The sequence below is a fragment of the Eptatretus burgeri genome, chromosome 8 (genome assembly GCF_056783735.1).
Source record: "Eptatretus burgeri isolate ZD-2024b chromosome 8, Ebu_testis_v1, whole genome shotgun sequence".
Classification (NCBI taxonomy): Eukaryota; Metazoa; Chordata; class Myxini; order Myxiniformes; family Myxinidae; genus Eptatretus; species Eptatretus burgeri.
Window position 1 is genome coordinate 90448435 of NC_140968.1, and position 17088 is coordinate 90465522.

Genomic DNA, 17088 nt, shown 5'->3' on the forward strand with positions numbered 1-17088 from the left:
TTATTGTGCTCTCTTCTCTGGACGAAGCTAGGGGGGGGAGAGGGGGCTATGAAGGGAGTTGTCAGGGCATTGTAAAAAATGCCTGAGCGTGTACAGTCAGAGGTCTACACTGAGGTTTCCATTCAGTCTGCTTCAAGCATCTTGTTAGCATACGTCTTGAAACTGATTCAAAATGCCGTAACCTGTGGAATTTGTCGTCGTCATGGAGTTTGTTCCTTAAATTTTTTTCTTTTACAATGGTCTGAGGCTCAGAGGAGCTTGTAAATAAATCACATGCAGTACAGATTTGGTGGCGTAATGGTGAGAACATCCACTCCGAGTCCTGGAGATCGGTGGTTCAAATCCTGGTCGAGTCATACCAAAGACTTTAAAAATCGTATGTGCTGCTTCTTTGCTTGATGTTTAGCAAACAAAAGGATGGAGCACAGACAAACAATGCTGGGAAGGCAATGGCAAACCCCCTTGCAAACATAGCCCTTGCCAAGAAACTGCTTCAGCAGCACCAACACTTCCATGAAGAGTACAGTTCTTCAAAATCCAAAAAGTACAAAGACATGAGTAGACATCAGGACATTTACAATAGACAATGGGCATAAACAGATGGTATATGGGATTTTAACCTGGGGGTTTCACGTGGAAACACCAACAAGCCAACCCGAATTGTGTTAGTCATTAAACCTCATCTGTGTGTCACATGGCTTTAAGTGAAGTTCCTGGTGTTTGCAACGGTGACTTCAAACCTTCACAATGCGATGATGATATTTCCATGCAGGGAAAATAGATTATAAAGGATTCCCATCGACATACGTGGATCCGTGTGATGGCGAGTGATTGTGCTGAATGGGGAAAAACAATCCACAGACCGGTCTCTGTGCCTTCTTGCCGTTGGTTGTAAGTGCTGGAATGCGATTCAGCACTTTATTCAAGCTTCCTGTCAAGGCAGGCAACAGGGAGCTGTCAGGCGGCGCCAGGGGTCGCGAGAATGGTCTCAACAAGTGTCGACATAGCGACACGGAGCTGCGGGAAGGTGGAGAAACAGTGGGAAGAAGGGACCGCCCCAAGGAGCTTGTAAAATTGTCAACCCCATCTACCATGGGAGAGCGGTCTTGCTGTCTAGAGACGTAGGTTAATAAGAACTAAATATGCTGTGGTATCACATAAATTCAGTGGAGATCCTAACCCTAACCTTCACAGCCCAGTGGATGGATATTTGTACATGAAAAAGAAAAAATTTTAATAAAGACTTGGTGCTTCAAATTTGGAGGATTAACTGGAACATCACATAAATTGCATGAAAATTCAAAAATATTTCTTGCGTTTTGGTGTTCCTGCGACCATCCCGTTGAATGCTCATGCTGCATTGCTCCGATTGATTGATTTTCCGAAGACGGCTTGCAGGATTTCATGGATGCTTATTTATAAGCATCTGGAGCATTCGGTGGGAAGAATGAAAAAAAAAAGAACAAAAAGATTTTCAATCTGGAGTAAAATCGGTAAATCATAAACCATTATCGGTATACGATATTACCAGATGTATTGGCACAACACGTCTCAACTTCAAATGAACCCAAACACAAACTTTAACCTGCACGAGCAGTACACGCTGCGAGGTAGCACGTGCTTGCTTTACAAAGTTGTTCTATTGCGGTGTTGTGGACGACCACCTTCTATACTACACCAACGCTGAGGACACTGAAGTCAACTGCCATGACAACATACCTTTCCTTATTGAGTTGTGTTTGGAACTGGTTCCAGGTCAACGTTGAAAATCTGGAGTTGCTTGGCCAAGAGCCCCGACTTAAACCAGTCAAGAGACATCTTATATATTCTTCACTTTTTGGTAATGTATAATCTACAACCACAAATACCACGGATTGTCAAAATACACAATTTCTACGACAACTACAGAGTTCATAGAACATCTTATCCCAAGCAGTCTTGAGAAAAAGGACATGGGAAGGGTCTGTGAGCGACAATTTTGATTGGTCATGATGACGTAAAATGCCATAATATTTCATCCAAGTACTGCTAAACGGAAGGGTTTTGAAAGAGCCCCCCAAAAAACGATTTGTGTTCCACAGTGTTTAAGTACAGTATATAATTCAACTGAAATAAAATAAACATTTTGATGCAGCATATTTTACACATTGCATTAGGTATACGTGCCTGTTGTTTGTGTCCTTTATGACATCCCTAAAACAACAAGTTTACTGTTTGGAATGATTTTCTATTTTGTTTGACTGCCAAACAAACAATTACCTTACTCCTCCGTGCGCATACACGATCAGGATGAGATTCCAAAGAATTTGCCGAATTCACAGCCAAAGTACTGCTGAACGATGGGTTCACGTTCCGATATGTGTTCAAAATAAAACATTCCATTGAAATCATGTAGTTCCTCGACAATAAACTGACGTTTGAAGACAGACAAATTCTTTGGAACCTCATCCTGATCGTGTATGCGCACAGAGGAGTAAGATAATTGTTTGTCTGGCAGTCAAACAAAATAGAAAATCATTCCAAACAGCAAACTTGTTGTTTTTAGGGATGTTATAAAGGACACAAACAACAGGCACGACCAACAGACAAAGAAGTGAATCAATTGCTTAACCCCACTTTTCGCTTCACGCATGCAGGTAATTAAAGTAAAGACTACAACAAATTATAGCGTTTCAAAGGTATAACCACCTGTAGTAAATAAGTAAGTTACTTGTTACACCTGCCATCGAGGCTAACAACATGTGAACAAAACTAGTCACCTCTCACAAGATGGAGCTTCAGTTGCAGAAGTTTTTCTTTTCAGCAAGCACAATCCATGGGTTTATTAAACATAAAGAATGTGTACGTTTCTTAATGATGATGCCAACATAAACAAATCGAGACAACACTAAGGGAACGGTGCAGAAAATATGATGCTATAATCTTTTTTTTTTACAATGGTTGCTGAACCGATTATACTTTATAAGTCGATCATGCAATACATTGCCACAGATGGTTAATCTGATGTCCCAGCTTCTGTTCTGTGTGAGCCATTTAACTGTGCGGTACTTAATGAATGGAACGGCCACATGGTTGAGGGATACAACAGACGCAACGTTTTCAGCCAAAATTGTGCCGGTAAATCTCCCGCAACATTCCAAACGGAGAAGTACACTGTCGTTCCGTTTGGAGCAATGAGACCAATTTCCTGAATGTTGATCTTCTGCAAATGAAGAACGGGAAAAACGCGACCGACGGGGGAGACGGTTGTGCACCACTCCGACGTGGGATTGGGTGTCGGAAGGGGGAGTAGCTTGAAGGGAAGGGTTTGGAGAGGCAATAATCCTACGGGAGGGGCCGACGGCCAATTATAGGCCATGTGTGCAGAACAGAGAATGGGGTTCAGTGAAGGGATCATGGTGATTGAAATGGACAGGAAAATCAGAGTACAGCTCGGGTCACGCGATGGCTGTATGTCGGAGGAGAATGGAATCTTCTCAGCGCGTGTTATTGTCGATTAGGAATTCCTTTTCTTGCGGAATGGCAATATTCAAGTGTTAAGGAATACTCCGGAAGCATGCAGTTCAAGATTTTAGAAGCAATTCTAAGGTGAGGGAGGAAAAAAAGGGGGGGGGGGTTGTTGTGCTTTAATGTGTTTCCCCTGTGCCTTTCCTGCAATCAGTACTGACGTCACAATGCTGACCTTTGAACGTGTGACTGAGTTGCGCAGCAAAGGAACTACAGTCGATTCAGTGACGAAAGACGGTTTAGGCCAAAACAATCCGAATATTCCAAGCGAGCATGTTAAAAGGACAAATATTTTTTAGTTTTGTTCTTTATTTCCCATCTCTGAAACCAAAAAGTTGATGGAACTCGTGAAGGAAACATGTGGGATCGTAATTAAGCTATAATGTTGCGACCAGGAGTTCGAGTGATTTAATCATGCCGAGGTTCTGCAAGGATTGCAATCAAGTCACGTGACCCCCTAGTTTATCCACCCTTTCAAATGCAAGCAATGTTGCACTGCAGACGACATGAAATCAGACCAGTATAATTTCCATCAACAACAAAATCTCTTTCAAAGGTTGTAAACCATTTGGGGCTGTCTACACATCACGTGTGTGATACAATTTTGGCCACCACTCCCAAGTTCCACAAATTTCCCTTTATCACCTCCTACAACTCCAATTTCAACTGCATTTTTTGTCAACAAAAAGAGGCTCGTGGACGAGCTGGAAAATCGAATGGATCAGGACGTAACAGAACAAAAGGAACAGCAGAAAGAGCGAGGAAACACACCAACCCCAGGAATGAGGGCCAAAATAGAGGGACACTTGGAGAGGTAAGGGATGTGGGGAAGAGGGAGGGGTACTGAAGGACACATGGGGCGGACATGGTGGACACAGAAACAAAATCACAGGAAGGAAAGATTGGCAATTTGGAAAGAGGTGGGATTGAGAGGGTTAAAGGGGTGGAAAAAAAAACATCATGGGAGAAACTATTTTCTCCCCTAACCTCTTTCTCCTCAGTTTTACTCTTTCGTTTCGCCGCTTATCTCCCAATCTTTGGTTCGTAATATGTAGATGGCCCACTTGGATAGGTCCCGCGTGGGATGCTACGTGCAGAATCTTAACCAGCTGATGATTTATTCAGGGGATTCAAAGAACATGCCTGCAGTATGGGAGCCACGTTCCACACGTCATCTGTGTGCACAGAAGCAGTTTATGTATTTAACGTCACAGTTATTTTTTAAAATACAGAAATCTCAACTCATGGAGGAGATAAACAACAGAGGGCAACAGGGTTAAAGACTGGCAGGGTTGGGGGGGAGATAAAAGAGGAAGAGGGACACCAAAATGGGAAGGGGTCGGGGTGTAGTCAGCGAGAGTAGCAGAGATTTGGGGGTGGGTTTGTGAGAAAGCATGAGCTGATGGTGGAAGGCAGTCTTGAAAGGCTGGAGGGAAGAGTATGATGCAACAGACACAGAGAATCGGTTCCACAGTTGAGAAAACAAAGATGAAGGAATGAAGATGAGCACCTAGCTTTCATTTGGGTAGAGAAAACAGGTGTGGGCTTTTGGAAGAATGTGTGGGACTCACGGGGGTAGGAGTTGTGGGGAGCGGGTCGACAGAGGGAACAGAGGGTGGGCGGAGAGGTGAGAAAATAAAAAACAGAGTCCACCAACCTGCTTGTAGTGGGTGAGAAACAGACCTTGGGACTTTGCTTACACCGAGGATATATCAATAATACAAGAAGCCTTGGACTTGACTGCCTCTGGGGGAGCAACAGAGGAAGTAGCTGCACCAGCCCATAGTATGGATCCAGAGTCCCTGGTACTCCAGATCGAGTGATCCCACAAGGCAGAGACCATAACACCAACTGTTTTATGATTATGGAGAGAGATTAATTGGGTTGTTTCTTTTCGTTTTGGGGTGCTGTGTCTACAATGATGTAGTGGATCCTTTGCCAACTAAATGGACAGCCCAAGGAAAGTGCACAGAGACCTACCTACCTCTCTGGGTGCTTTTGCTGGCTTGTGCTTCAGAAGGTACACAGAAACACAGAAGTGATTTTACGACGTCAGTGGATCACCAGAAGCCAATTTACCACTTGTTAGCCAATAATCTCTGCAGCTGTCTCGAGAGGCTCCCTGATGGGTGAGCTTTCAATGTGTGACTATATCACATGATCAGCTGGAGCAGGTATGAAGCGATCCAGATGTAAAGCCTCCATGGAGAGCTTGGAGTCCTGTGAAAGGTGCATATCAGGGGTAAGATTGCCATACTGGGTTCAATCGAACATGCTGGAGGTAGGATAAAGCATTAAAAAAAAAATCAGAGAAGGGAGGGTTTGGAAGGTATCATCAACCAGTGCTTGGCAGTAATTATCTCTAAGGAAATGCTTGAGGCTACACTGCCGCCTTTAAGTAGTAAGTGCAGAAGCAGAAATTGAAAGGATAAGAGATGACGACGACTACTACTAAAACTACATCTCTTGGATGCACTACACTCTTCACAGAGCATCGGGTTACAGTGGGTGGTTTGCCATTGCCTTTCCAGCTACGAAATATAATGTCTCCAATTAGCCACACCTTGTGGAGCTCGCAGATGGGGAGGCTTTTGGCTCAAGAGTTTCAGGAAGCGGCCGGTCAGGACCGATGTTCAAATGGAGCCAATTTGGCCAACCATTTGTGATTTGCTCAGGTTGCTGGATACAACTCACGTACTCTTCACAAAACATACCATGGGATCTTTAATGACCACAGACTAATGCAAGCAGACACGACACATGGCTTAGCATCCACTTATGAGACAGAACACTTTATGATGCAATGTCCTGACTGCTAAGCGCCACTCCAAACCGACAGTTTATGGTTGGGCTGGGAATAAAACCACACTTGACAGGTCAAAGGTAAATGGGAGGAAATCGGGAATCTTTTTCTTCTCCTCCTCCTGCCTTTATAAGTGGTGAGGTCCAATTGTACCAAGCTTCAAGCTTCTGTCCTGTCTTCAATAAGCTGAGCACGACACTCCTCCACTTCCCTGTCTCCAGCCAACTCTCTCCACTCTCCAACCACCACCACCACCACATTGATACCCCTCACACAATCTTCCCATCTAAACCACAGTCTCCCTCTTTCCTACCTCGCTCCCTCAACCTATATCCACTCTCTTTGCTAGTCTCTCTTACTCTATGCACACGTGACCGGCCCACTTCAGCCAGCTTTTTACCAATCTCCCCATTAAGCTTACTTATCAAATTTAGTTGCACCCCAATCTCCTCCTTCAATTCATCCATCCTTCTTTCTATCTCCTCCTTCAGTTCATCCATGCTTCTTTCTATCGACCACCTTCACTGAAATGAAATGGAATGTCCAACAAAAATCCAAAAACAAACAAACAATTTTTGTTAATGTAACATTTCGATGAATCCATGATGCTTTTTTATTTACAATGATCTCAGGCTCGTGGTGAGATATGAACTATATTAAATGGAAGACAAAGATTACAAGGAGACATTGTACTTTTAAGTTGATCACAAAGATATTGGTGGACAATGATTAAATCAATATCGTACCTTGGGATTTCAAGGTGGGACCTCAACATTATGTACGTTTCACACAAGCAGGAATACCAAACAAGCCAGTTCCAAAGAAGTGCAGTGAGAAAAGAAATGCTAATATATGCAAATAAGAACATTTGTTATAGATTAAGTGTAAATAAACCCATTCAGGCTGAGCAGCTGAGGAAGTTTATCGATTATTTATACTCCATCAGCATCACAAGGCTTCTGCTAATAAGGAATTTGCAAATTAACACTGGGATTGCATATCTAAAGGAGGCACCGTTCGCATGGAGCATGTCAGTTCACCTCGTCTGAAGATATTGGAAACAGACAGAAACAAGTCTGAAGACGACGATGGTTCACGAGCGGTATTTGACGATGTAGATTGTTTCAGAAGTCAAGGATGAGACAATGTGATAATTTTTGAACAAGTTATGAAAATGATCAACATGATGTGGTACGAGTAACAGGTTATTAGCTGCAAAATGTCGAAAACCCGATTTCGTTCAACAATTTTCAAAATTTGACCTTTGCATAACATTTAAAGGTCACAAAACAATGTTGTGGACATTAAAATAAGGAAACAGGATACGTGCTATAGCTTATTGGAGTTAGTTCGTCGAAGAAGGTCGAAAACCCGGTTCGATTCCCACAACTTTGAAAATTTGACCTTTGTGGCCTTTAAAGGTCAAAGGTCAAGGATTATGACCTTTGGTGCAAAACTTCCTCTGGAACATTCCAGGAACAATATAACGTCATATAGGCTATATGGCATTTCGCACTCCTCAGATTATCCATACTTTGATGAAATCAGCATTAAAAACTTGAAGGAAACGCCACGGGCAAGGTGTTCGAGATAGAGCAAAATGGTTTCAAGACTTGAGGTGGGGAATGACCTCAAGATTATGCATAAAAAAATATTGTCATCCAAGCTCTCAAAGTTTGGGCGGTTGTATGATTTTTATGTCAAAATTCGCAATTTTCTAAGTTTTTGACCTAGTGACCTTGACCTTGGGACGAAAATGAAAAAATCGGACAACGACAAGTTTTTGATAATTCATTTTGCTATTCAAATACCGAAGAACCCCTTCCATTCAGTAAATTTCCAAGGAGAAGATAGATTTTTAATCCGACTACCCCCTAAAAATGGCTATTTTTTGGGCGTGGCTCCGCCGACAATGGGCGAAGCACGCCCTCATCCAGGAAAACACAACTAGACATTGATATGGAACACATCACCAAGTTTCATCAAGATCGGATCAAAGTCCACAGAGTTATGCTCTGGACAGACAGACACACAGACAGACAAGCCAGTAGGCGGACATGGGTAGTCGACTACCCAATAGAACCTGACGCGATGGGCCCGTTGGATGGGGAATGACCTTAGGATTAAGCACAAGAAAATTCATGATTCAAGCTTCAAGGGTTAATGCTGCAGATTGTTTTTTCGTTAAAATACCCCCACATTTAGAGGTTTTTCGGCCGTTGCTAGGCAACGGAGGGGTCCATAGCAACGGTTCTTTCTCACACATAACTAGGACATACCATGAACCTACCATACCAGTTTCATGTGTATCTGACTCATAGTCTCTGAGATATAACAAAATTCGTTTTTTTATTGTTTTCGACCAGGGTTCATTCAAAGTCTATCTTCTCCGACAGTTTTCATAGGATCCGGCTGGAAATTTTTGACAATATGGCTGAATGTACTGCCCACAGTCGCTCGTGGCCCGATTTTTGATTTTCGAAAAAATAATTTTTTTATGATTTTTCAAAAATTTCAAAGTCCCGTTGCTAGGCAACGGTGGTGTCCATAGCAACGGTTCTCATTTGCACACAACTAGGTTCATGGTATGAACCTACCAACCAAGTTTCATCGAAATCGCCATTGTATTAACGGAGCACTGGACCGAACAGAGGGACAGACAGACAGACAAGCCGGTAGGCAACATGGCAGCTCGCTCTAGATGGAAAGCTGGCCGACGCGACTAGCCGATACTCATGTACATGCTATCAATCAATTTAGCACAATAAATATGATTATCACAGCCCTCTTAGTTTGCGCCCAGAAACCCGCCTTGTGAAATTTCAGGAATGTTTCCAAAGAGACTCTAACAAATGGCAGCCCTGGTAATTCCATCTATCTATTCGCTAAATATTTTATTTTTTTATATGATGCTGTAAGACATTCTCCTTGGACACAAAAAAAACAGGTCCCTCGGAGGTCCAGTTTTGGAGGTATTGATTTTTTTGTACAGTCCACAATAAGTGTACGATGTACGATAAAGTATTTTAGCTGTTGCTAAGCAACGGAGGTGTGCATAGCAACCATTCATTTTTGTGTACATGCCAGACACATTGTAGACATTTCACCCAAGTTTCATCAAAATCAGACTCTTTCTCTTAGAGATATTAGCAACTAACCGTTTCTGAAATGTTCGACATGTACTCGCCCAAAACCTATCTCCTCCTTCAAATAATTTTTGTTAGGGCTGCAAATTGGCATGAAGGGAGCTAGATAGATTGCGCACAGAACTCTAAGCTTCGATTTTTAGAATTTTTTTGACCACTTTAAAGGGCCGCTATGCCGTTGCTAGGGCCCGGGGTCCCATATTCGAAAGCACACGATTCCCAGAAATATTGGTCTTACCTACCAAATTTCATTGGAATCGGTTGAGTGGTTTAGCCCCGAGGCTTGACCAAAGTTTCGCGGACAGACAGACAGATGGAAATGTCCAGAATAAGGGTGCTCAAAGAGCATCCAACAGACAGACAAACATATCGACGGAAATACTGATCATAAGGGTATAAAATCTCAAAAAAACATTTTTTCGACTAGATCGACTACCCACCAGACAGACACACAGACATAACGAATATAGTGGTCACTGGCTGGCGCTCGTGAACCAATACAACGGCACTCGGTCGAGCACATACCTCCACCGGGCTGAACAGTTTACGTTTTATATTGGACCGACAGACAGGACCTGAACCAAAATCGAATCAGCTTGTTCTCACCAAACCAGCTCATCCACCTAGTTTTGTCATCATACAAGGAAATCAGACACAGGTGGAGGCCATTCAGCCAATAATACCTGTGCGGACACCAAACTAATTTATCAACACCAAGACCAATAGAAGAAAATGCAATTTTTTATTTTTTTTTTGAAAATCTATTTATTTTAAGTTTTTGTATTTTTCTTTCTTCTTCCCCTCAGCGGAGGGGGCATGGGCATGTTTAAAACACACACATCAACCACACAACACCCCCTGACGAGACATATTTGGTCATTGAATTCAACCACCAATTATAATCCGTCAGCAACTTTTTGGAATATCACGATGAATGTCGTTTCGGCCCAATCACTCAATGGTGAAGAATCACTAAAAAAAAAAAAATTTAATTCTAGTATCTGGATCCGGATTTGGATCTTCACCAAAATCAAACAAATTGGTTCTCATCACACACCCAACCTGTCCACCAAGCTTCGTCCCAATGATTACGATACTTTTTGAGATATCCTGCTCAGACAGACAAACAAGAAAGATGTAATGCATAACACGCTACTTGCAAAATCCATAAAACAAATTTTGACCTTTGGTCTACGTTGACCCTTTTTAAAAAAAAACACAGTCGAGGCTCGTATAAGAGCTAACACACAACGCACAGCAAGAGGGGCGGGAGAGGGAAGGACAAAACAGTGAGGAACAGAGACATTGGGAGATCTGGAGAAGGGAGAGGGGTGGGGAACACTGGGTATACAAGATGGACATCACAGGGATTTTCAGGAAGGAAAGCAGGGAATTTGAAGGAGATAGGTTTGGGGTGGATTAACGGAGGTATAAAAGATCAAGGTTTTGGATGGGGGAAGATAAGAGATGGTGGTGAACAACTGTTTTGAAGACCTGGAGGGAAGAATGGGATTGAACAGAGTAAGGGAGTTTATTCCAAAGGCGGGAAAAACAGAAGAATGGAGGAGTGAAGGTGAGCAGTGATTCGTGATTTTGGTGGTTTTCCCAGAAAGGGGTTGTTGGTGGACCTTGAGCGCCCTGCGGAAATATGGTGGGGACAAATCGCAGACAGAGCAGGGGGGGGTGAGACCGGAGAGGAGACGGTAGAAGACAAAGAGACCACCGACCAGCCTGCGGTGAGAAAGTGAGAGGCCCAGAGACTCAGCCTCATCGCGGGAGATACCAATGATCCTAAATGCCTTGGTTTCCACTGTGGGAAGCTGAGAAAGGTGGGAGGCAGGAGCACCAGCCCAGAGGGGAGAGCAGTACTCCATCAGGCTACAGACGAAAGCTTTGTATGTGGTCAGGAGCTCAAGTGGGCTGTGGAAGGACTTTGCACGATGGAGGATTCCCAGTCGGTAACTAGCTTTGGAGGCCAGGTTGGAAATGTGGCTTTCTCAGGAAAGATCTTGGCAGATAGTGAGACTCAGAAGCTTGAATGAAAGGACTTCTTCCAGAGGCTTGTTGAGAAAGTAGATGAAGTGGGGACCATTTGGCCAACCATTGGGGGGGGGGGTGGGGCGGGGGTTGAAATGGTCTTTTCAGAGAGATATGGTGAGAGTGTGAGATTTGTCTGGATTGAAAGACATTTTCCACGTGTTGAACCAGTTTGTGATTTTACACAGATCTGCAGAGAGTGAAGAAGCTGCTGCTTGCCGGTCTGAGGGATGACAGATGATACGACAGAGGGTGGAGTCATCAGGAAAGAGATAAAGAAGATTTTCCAGAGAATTCGTGAGATCTTGATGAAAACCAGAAAAAGAACAGAGCTCAGAACACTGCCTTGAGGAACTCCAGCTTTGGACAGGAAGAGGGGATGAGAGAACTCCATTTAGGACCACACGTTGGCTGCGACAGGAGAGGAAGTCTGCGAGCCGTGAGTGGAGATGGCCGTGGATACCATAGGAAGAGAGTTTGGTGAGCAGAGCAGGGTGCCAGACTGTGTCAAAAGCACATGATATGTCCAGGGATATGGCTCTGATTTCATGTCTGGCATCGAGTACCTCCATCCATTTTGGGAGAGCAGAAGCAGCATATCCAGGGTAGAGTGACCTGGTCTGAAACCAAACTGATGATTTGAAATCAAGCCATTGGAGAAGAGGAAGGATTTAATGTGTTATGTGAAGTGATGATGGATTCCATAACCTTGCTGATGATTGGGAGACGGTTGATTGGTCTGTAATTGCAGGGATCTTGTTTTTGCACCTTTTTTATGCAGGGCAGTGATGTTTGCTGATTTCCCAGCAGATGGCAGATGACCTTGAGAAAATGAGAGTGTGAATAGAACAGAGAGAGGGTGAGCAAGAGCAGAGGAGCAGGTTTTTAGAACACGAAGGTGGATGCCGTCTGGACCGGTTGCAGAATCTGAGTCGAGGTTTGACAGCAAGCTCTCCACCTTGTCAGAAGAAAAGGACACAGAGTCCAGGGACAGTTGGGTGCGACTGGGTAAGGTGGGAACAGAAAGCGATGGGTTTCGGACACAACATTTAGATGCAAACACCGAGTTTAGGCATTTAGCCTTTTCACGTGCAGTATCAGCAGTGCGGCCATTTGAGGTAAGGGAGGGATGGAGGGGGAAGATACACCAGAAACAGATTTGATTGGACACCACCAGGATTTTGAGGAAGGAGAGATGTTTGAAAGTTCAGACTTGAGTTTAGAAAGATGTTGTTTTCTGCCTCTCCTGAAGGTAGATACACACTTGGCCTGAGCTTTATGGAAGGAACTGAGATTTCCCTCAGTTGGGTTTGCTTTCCATGAGGCAAAGGGAAGTTGTTTCAGGACAACTGCCTCGCCATAAGCTTCAGTTAACCATGGGTGGGAGGAAGGGTAGGACAACCAAAGAAGAGAGGGGATAAATCTGTGCATGAGAGAGAGCAAGTTTCTTTGAAAGAATTCCCAGGATGAGTTGATGCTGGAGAAAGTAGCAGTGGCAGACCAGTTTGGAAGTTTGATGACTGCTTGGAGACCCTGCCAGTCAGCCTGAGTGAAATGTGACTCGACGGCACTGAGGTCATTGTCTAATAACAGCCAGAGAGATGTCCACTTTGACAAGTATGTGGTCAGAAGAACCGATTGGAGCGGAGGAAGAACGGCAGATATTTTCAGCAAAATTTGTCAAAATCAGATCCAGAAGAAATGGAGTACCGTTGGTTGAGATCCAGGTCGGGAAGTTGACCAATTGAGTCAGTCCCAATGAGTCACAGAAGTATTTTTCTGAAGTGTTGTGGCAGGTGAGAGAGGTACGCACACCCAGCCAACTGGCATGATGACAATTGAAGTCACCACATATGAGGAAGAGAGAGTTTGGTTGAGAGGATAAAATATATCCACTCATCCAATCTTTTGGCCTATGTCGACCTCAAAATTAATTGGCGTTTGTATTCAGTGACCTGACATGCAAATCCTGTTCAAATTTCAAGTCAATTGCATGAAAATGTCAGATTTCAGAAATCTGAGTTTTTAATGACCTATGTTGACCTTTTAAGCTTCTTGCTTATGACAAACTCGACCAAGTGGTGAAGTTTCGTGAAGATCGATTTAAAATTGTGACCTGTCGATACATGACAGACAGACAAATAAACAAACAAGAAAAAGACGTCATGCAGAGCATGATACTTGCAAAATCCACCCCCCTCTCCAAAGGTTGTGATGGTTACATCAAATTTTCCATTTCACTAAGATTCAAATTGACAATCTTAATCAAAGCTCAGGTCAATCGGATGAAAAATGATTATTTTTCAGATTAAAATTGATGATTTCAGAAGTTTAACCTTGAGTTGACCTTTTGACCTCAAAATAGTTGTTTTCCCAATTCGGTGATGGACTATGCAAATCCTGTTCAACCTCCAAGTTAATCGGATGTAAATTGACGATTTTTCAGTTGAAAATTGATGAATTTAGAAGTTTGACCTTAAAATAAAATAGAACACTGGGTATAAAAGATGGACATCACAGGGATTTTCAGGAAGGAAAGCAGGGAATTTGAAGAAGGTAGGTTTGGGGTGGATTAACGGGGGTATAAAAGATCGTGGTTTTGGATGGGGGAAGATAAGAGATGGTGGTGAACAGCTATTTTGAAGACCTGGAGCGAAGAGTGGGATTGAAGAGAGTGTAGGAGTTTGTTCCAAAGGTGTGAAAAAAGAGGAATGAGAGAATGAAGGTGAGCAGTGATTCATGCTTTTGGTAGTTTTTCCAGAAGGGAGTTGCTGGCGGACCTTGAGCACCCTGTGGAAATATGGGAGAGACATATCTCAGACAGAGCCGATGGGGGGGGGGGGCGTTAGAAGACAGAAAGACCACCGACCTGCCTGTGGTGAGAGAGTGAGAGACCCAAAGACTCAGCCTCATCACGGGAGATACCAATGATCCTAAATGCCTTGGTTTCCACAGCGTGAAGCCAAGAAAGGTGAGAGGCAGAAGTACCAGCCAAGAGGGGAGAGCAGTACTCCATCAGACTGCAGATGAAAGCTTTGTATGTGGTCATGAGCTCAGGTGGGCCGACGAAGGACTTTGCACGATTGTGGATGTCCAGACAGGCTTTGGAGGCCTTGAGTTGATCTTTGACCTTTTGACCTCAAAAAGTTGGTTTCCAAATTCAGTGATACACTCTACAATTGCTGCTGTATCTTCAGGTTAATCAGATGAAAATTTACGATTTTTCAGATGAAATTTGATGATTTTAGAAGTTTGACCTTGACCTGACATTTGACCTCAAAAACAGTTGGTTTCCCAATTCAGTGATGCAATTTGCAAATCTTGTTCAAATTTCAAGTCAATCAGATGAAAAATTAGGATTTTAGCAATATCACCTCAAGATGACCTTTGACCATTTGACCTCAAAATCAATAAGCTTCTCAGTTGAGACTACTCTACAACTTGTAAAATTTTCATGACGATCGGTTTAGAATTGTGACCTGTAGGCGATAAACAGACAAACAGACAGACAGAACAAGCTGGTAGGCGGCGATGAGTCGCCGAGCATGGAAACTATAAGATATAGAGCAAAATGGATGCCATATAGCGGAGAGGGAATCACCTTAAGATTATGCATATCAAATCTCATCCAGTTCCATCAACTGATTACTACTCGGTATCCATTTGAATGAAAAGTACCAAAAATGCGGTTTGAAATCGGAAATCCCCAAAGTTTGAGGGGGTGCTGTGGGTGAAAAAAGATCTAAATCGAAGATCCGGCTCCATTGTTTGTGCACAATGCATTCCAAACGATTAGTGTGAATTTTCATGACCATCCGACCATAACCCTAGGAGGAGTAGCATTTGGCGCGAAGGCACCTCCAGCTCTCGCATATTATCGATTTTTGCACTAATTGACCTTTGACCCCTGACCTAAGCGAAATCGGTCAATATGTCCTGAGGCAAAGTTGTAGTTCTCATTTAAAACCATGAACCTGAAAAGTTTCATTTGTATCGATGCACTCACCTGGTCGCTAGGAGGCCTTCGATTTTCGCAAATTTTTGCGCATACCCTAATTGTAGGGGGCGCTGCGGGTAAAGTATTCCATATATCACAAAAACCGGAATATATTTGATAGAGCATCACCTGTAGATCATTCGTGCCAAATTTCATAACCCTACGTGGGATAATGGCTTTCGGAATTGATTTCGCGTGAACGGTACCGATTTTGAATGTTTTTCGGTTGTTGCTCGGGAACCAAAGTGTCCCTAGCAACCATCACAATTTCCAAAGCACTAGGTCATAAGATGTACCTACCACCTGAGTTTGGTCAAAATCCGCCCAAGTTTACTACCAATTATGCTGATGACAAACGAACAAACATCCAAACAAACAGACAGAATTACTGACAATAAGGGTCACCTATTTCGGCGACCCAATAACAAAATCGACTGACCAATATACTTGAAAAATCTTTGATTTTGCAAGGAACAGGAAAAGGACATTGTGCAGATCACGATACTTGCAAATTCAACCCTCCAAAGGTTGTCATGGATACATCAAATTGTCCATTTCATTAAGATTAAAATTGACAATCTTAATGAAAGCTCACGTTAACCGGATGAACATTGATGAACTCAGGTCAATCGGATGAACATGAACACCTTTCAGATTGAAATTGATGATTTCAGAAGTTTGACTTTGAGTTGACCTTTGGACATCAAAAATAGTTGGTTTCCAAATTCAGTGATGCACGATTAAATTGCTGCTTAATTTTCAAGTTAAACAGATGAAAATCGACAGTTTTTCAGATGAAATTTGATGATTTTAGAAGTTTGACCTTGAGTTGACCTTTGACCTCAAAAATAGTTGTTTTCCCAACTCAGTGATGGATGATGCAAATCCTGGTCAACGTTCAAGTTTATAGGCTTTGGAGGCCTTGAGTTGATCTTTGACCTTTTGACCTCAAGTTTTCCGTTACGATTTTTCCATTGAAAAATGACTATTTCAGAAATACGACCCAAAGATGACCTTTCACCTCAAAACAAATCAGCTTCTCAGTTACGACTACGTCTTCAACTTGATAAAGTTTCATGACAATCGGTTTAGAACTGTGACCTGTAGGCAATTGACAAACAAACAGACAGAATAACACACACAACCAACCAATATACTTGAAAAATCTTTGATTTTCACAAGTAGCAAACAGAGAGACAGACAGGAATGAAAACATAACCTCCACCCACCTTCGGTGGTGGAGGTAATAACACGCACAATCAACGAATATACTTTAAAAAGAAAAATCTTTGATTCTCACAAGTAACAAACTCCGTCCACCTTCGGTATTGGAGGTAATGACTCAGCTATTTGGCTCGATGATGAGTTTTTCAGGTGTGGAGACCGTGGTGTGCCTTGTGTGTACCTGGAGCAGTTGAATGGATAAAAGAGTCCAGACAACATTTCAGAGGCATGCCTGGGCAGTCACACTCTGTGTGCTGCTACTAACATAATGTTGTGCTAGCAACAACAGAGGCTGCATTCCATTGAAACTTCCCACAGAGGAGGCACATGATTTAACAGAAGGGAGGAATTTATGAAAACATACTTGGAGGAGT

At 43.0% G+C, this 17088-nt stretch overlaps 1 protein-coding gene and 1 long non-coding RNA gene across 5 annotated transcripts in view; both read right to left on the minus strand.

Annotated features, from left to right (window-relative positions):
• The window catches only part of LOC147022253 (uncharacterized), a 136375-nt gene extending 134923 nt beyond the window's left edge, over positions 1 to 1452 (minus strand). The window contains exon 1 of one of the 4 annotated variants that reach the window (XR_015061135.1): positions 864 to 1449. This is a non-coding gene — a long non-coding RNA (uncharacterized LOC147022253). Of the gene's footprint in view, positions 1 to 863 lie in introns of all 4 variants that reach the window. The other 3 variants (XR_015061133.1, XR_015061134.1, XR_015061132.1) reach the window with 3 other exon arrangements.
• Positions 1453 to 11579: 10127 nt separating this feature from the next.
• LOC147022255 (small integral membrane protein 11-like) overlaps positions 11580 to 17088 on the minus strand; it is a 44481-nt gene continuing 38972 nt past the window's right edge. Inside the window, exon 4 of the transcript XR_015061139.1 lies at positions 11580 to 16895. The gene's annotated coding sequence lies outside the window, so the exon portion shown is untranslated. The remainder of the gene's footprint in view (positions 16896 to 17088) is intronic.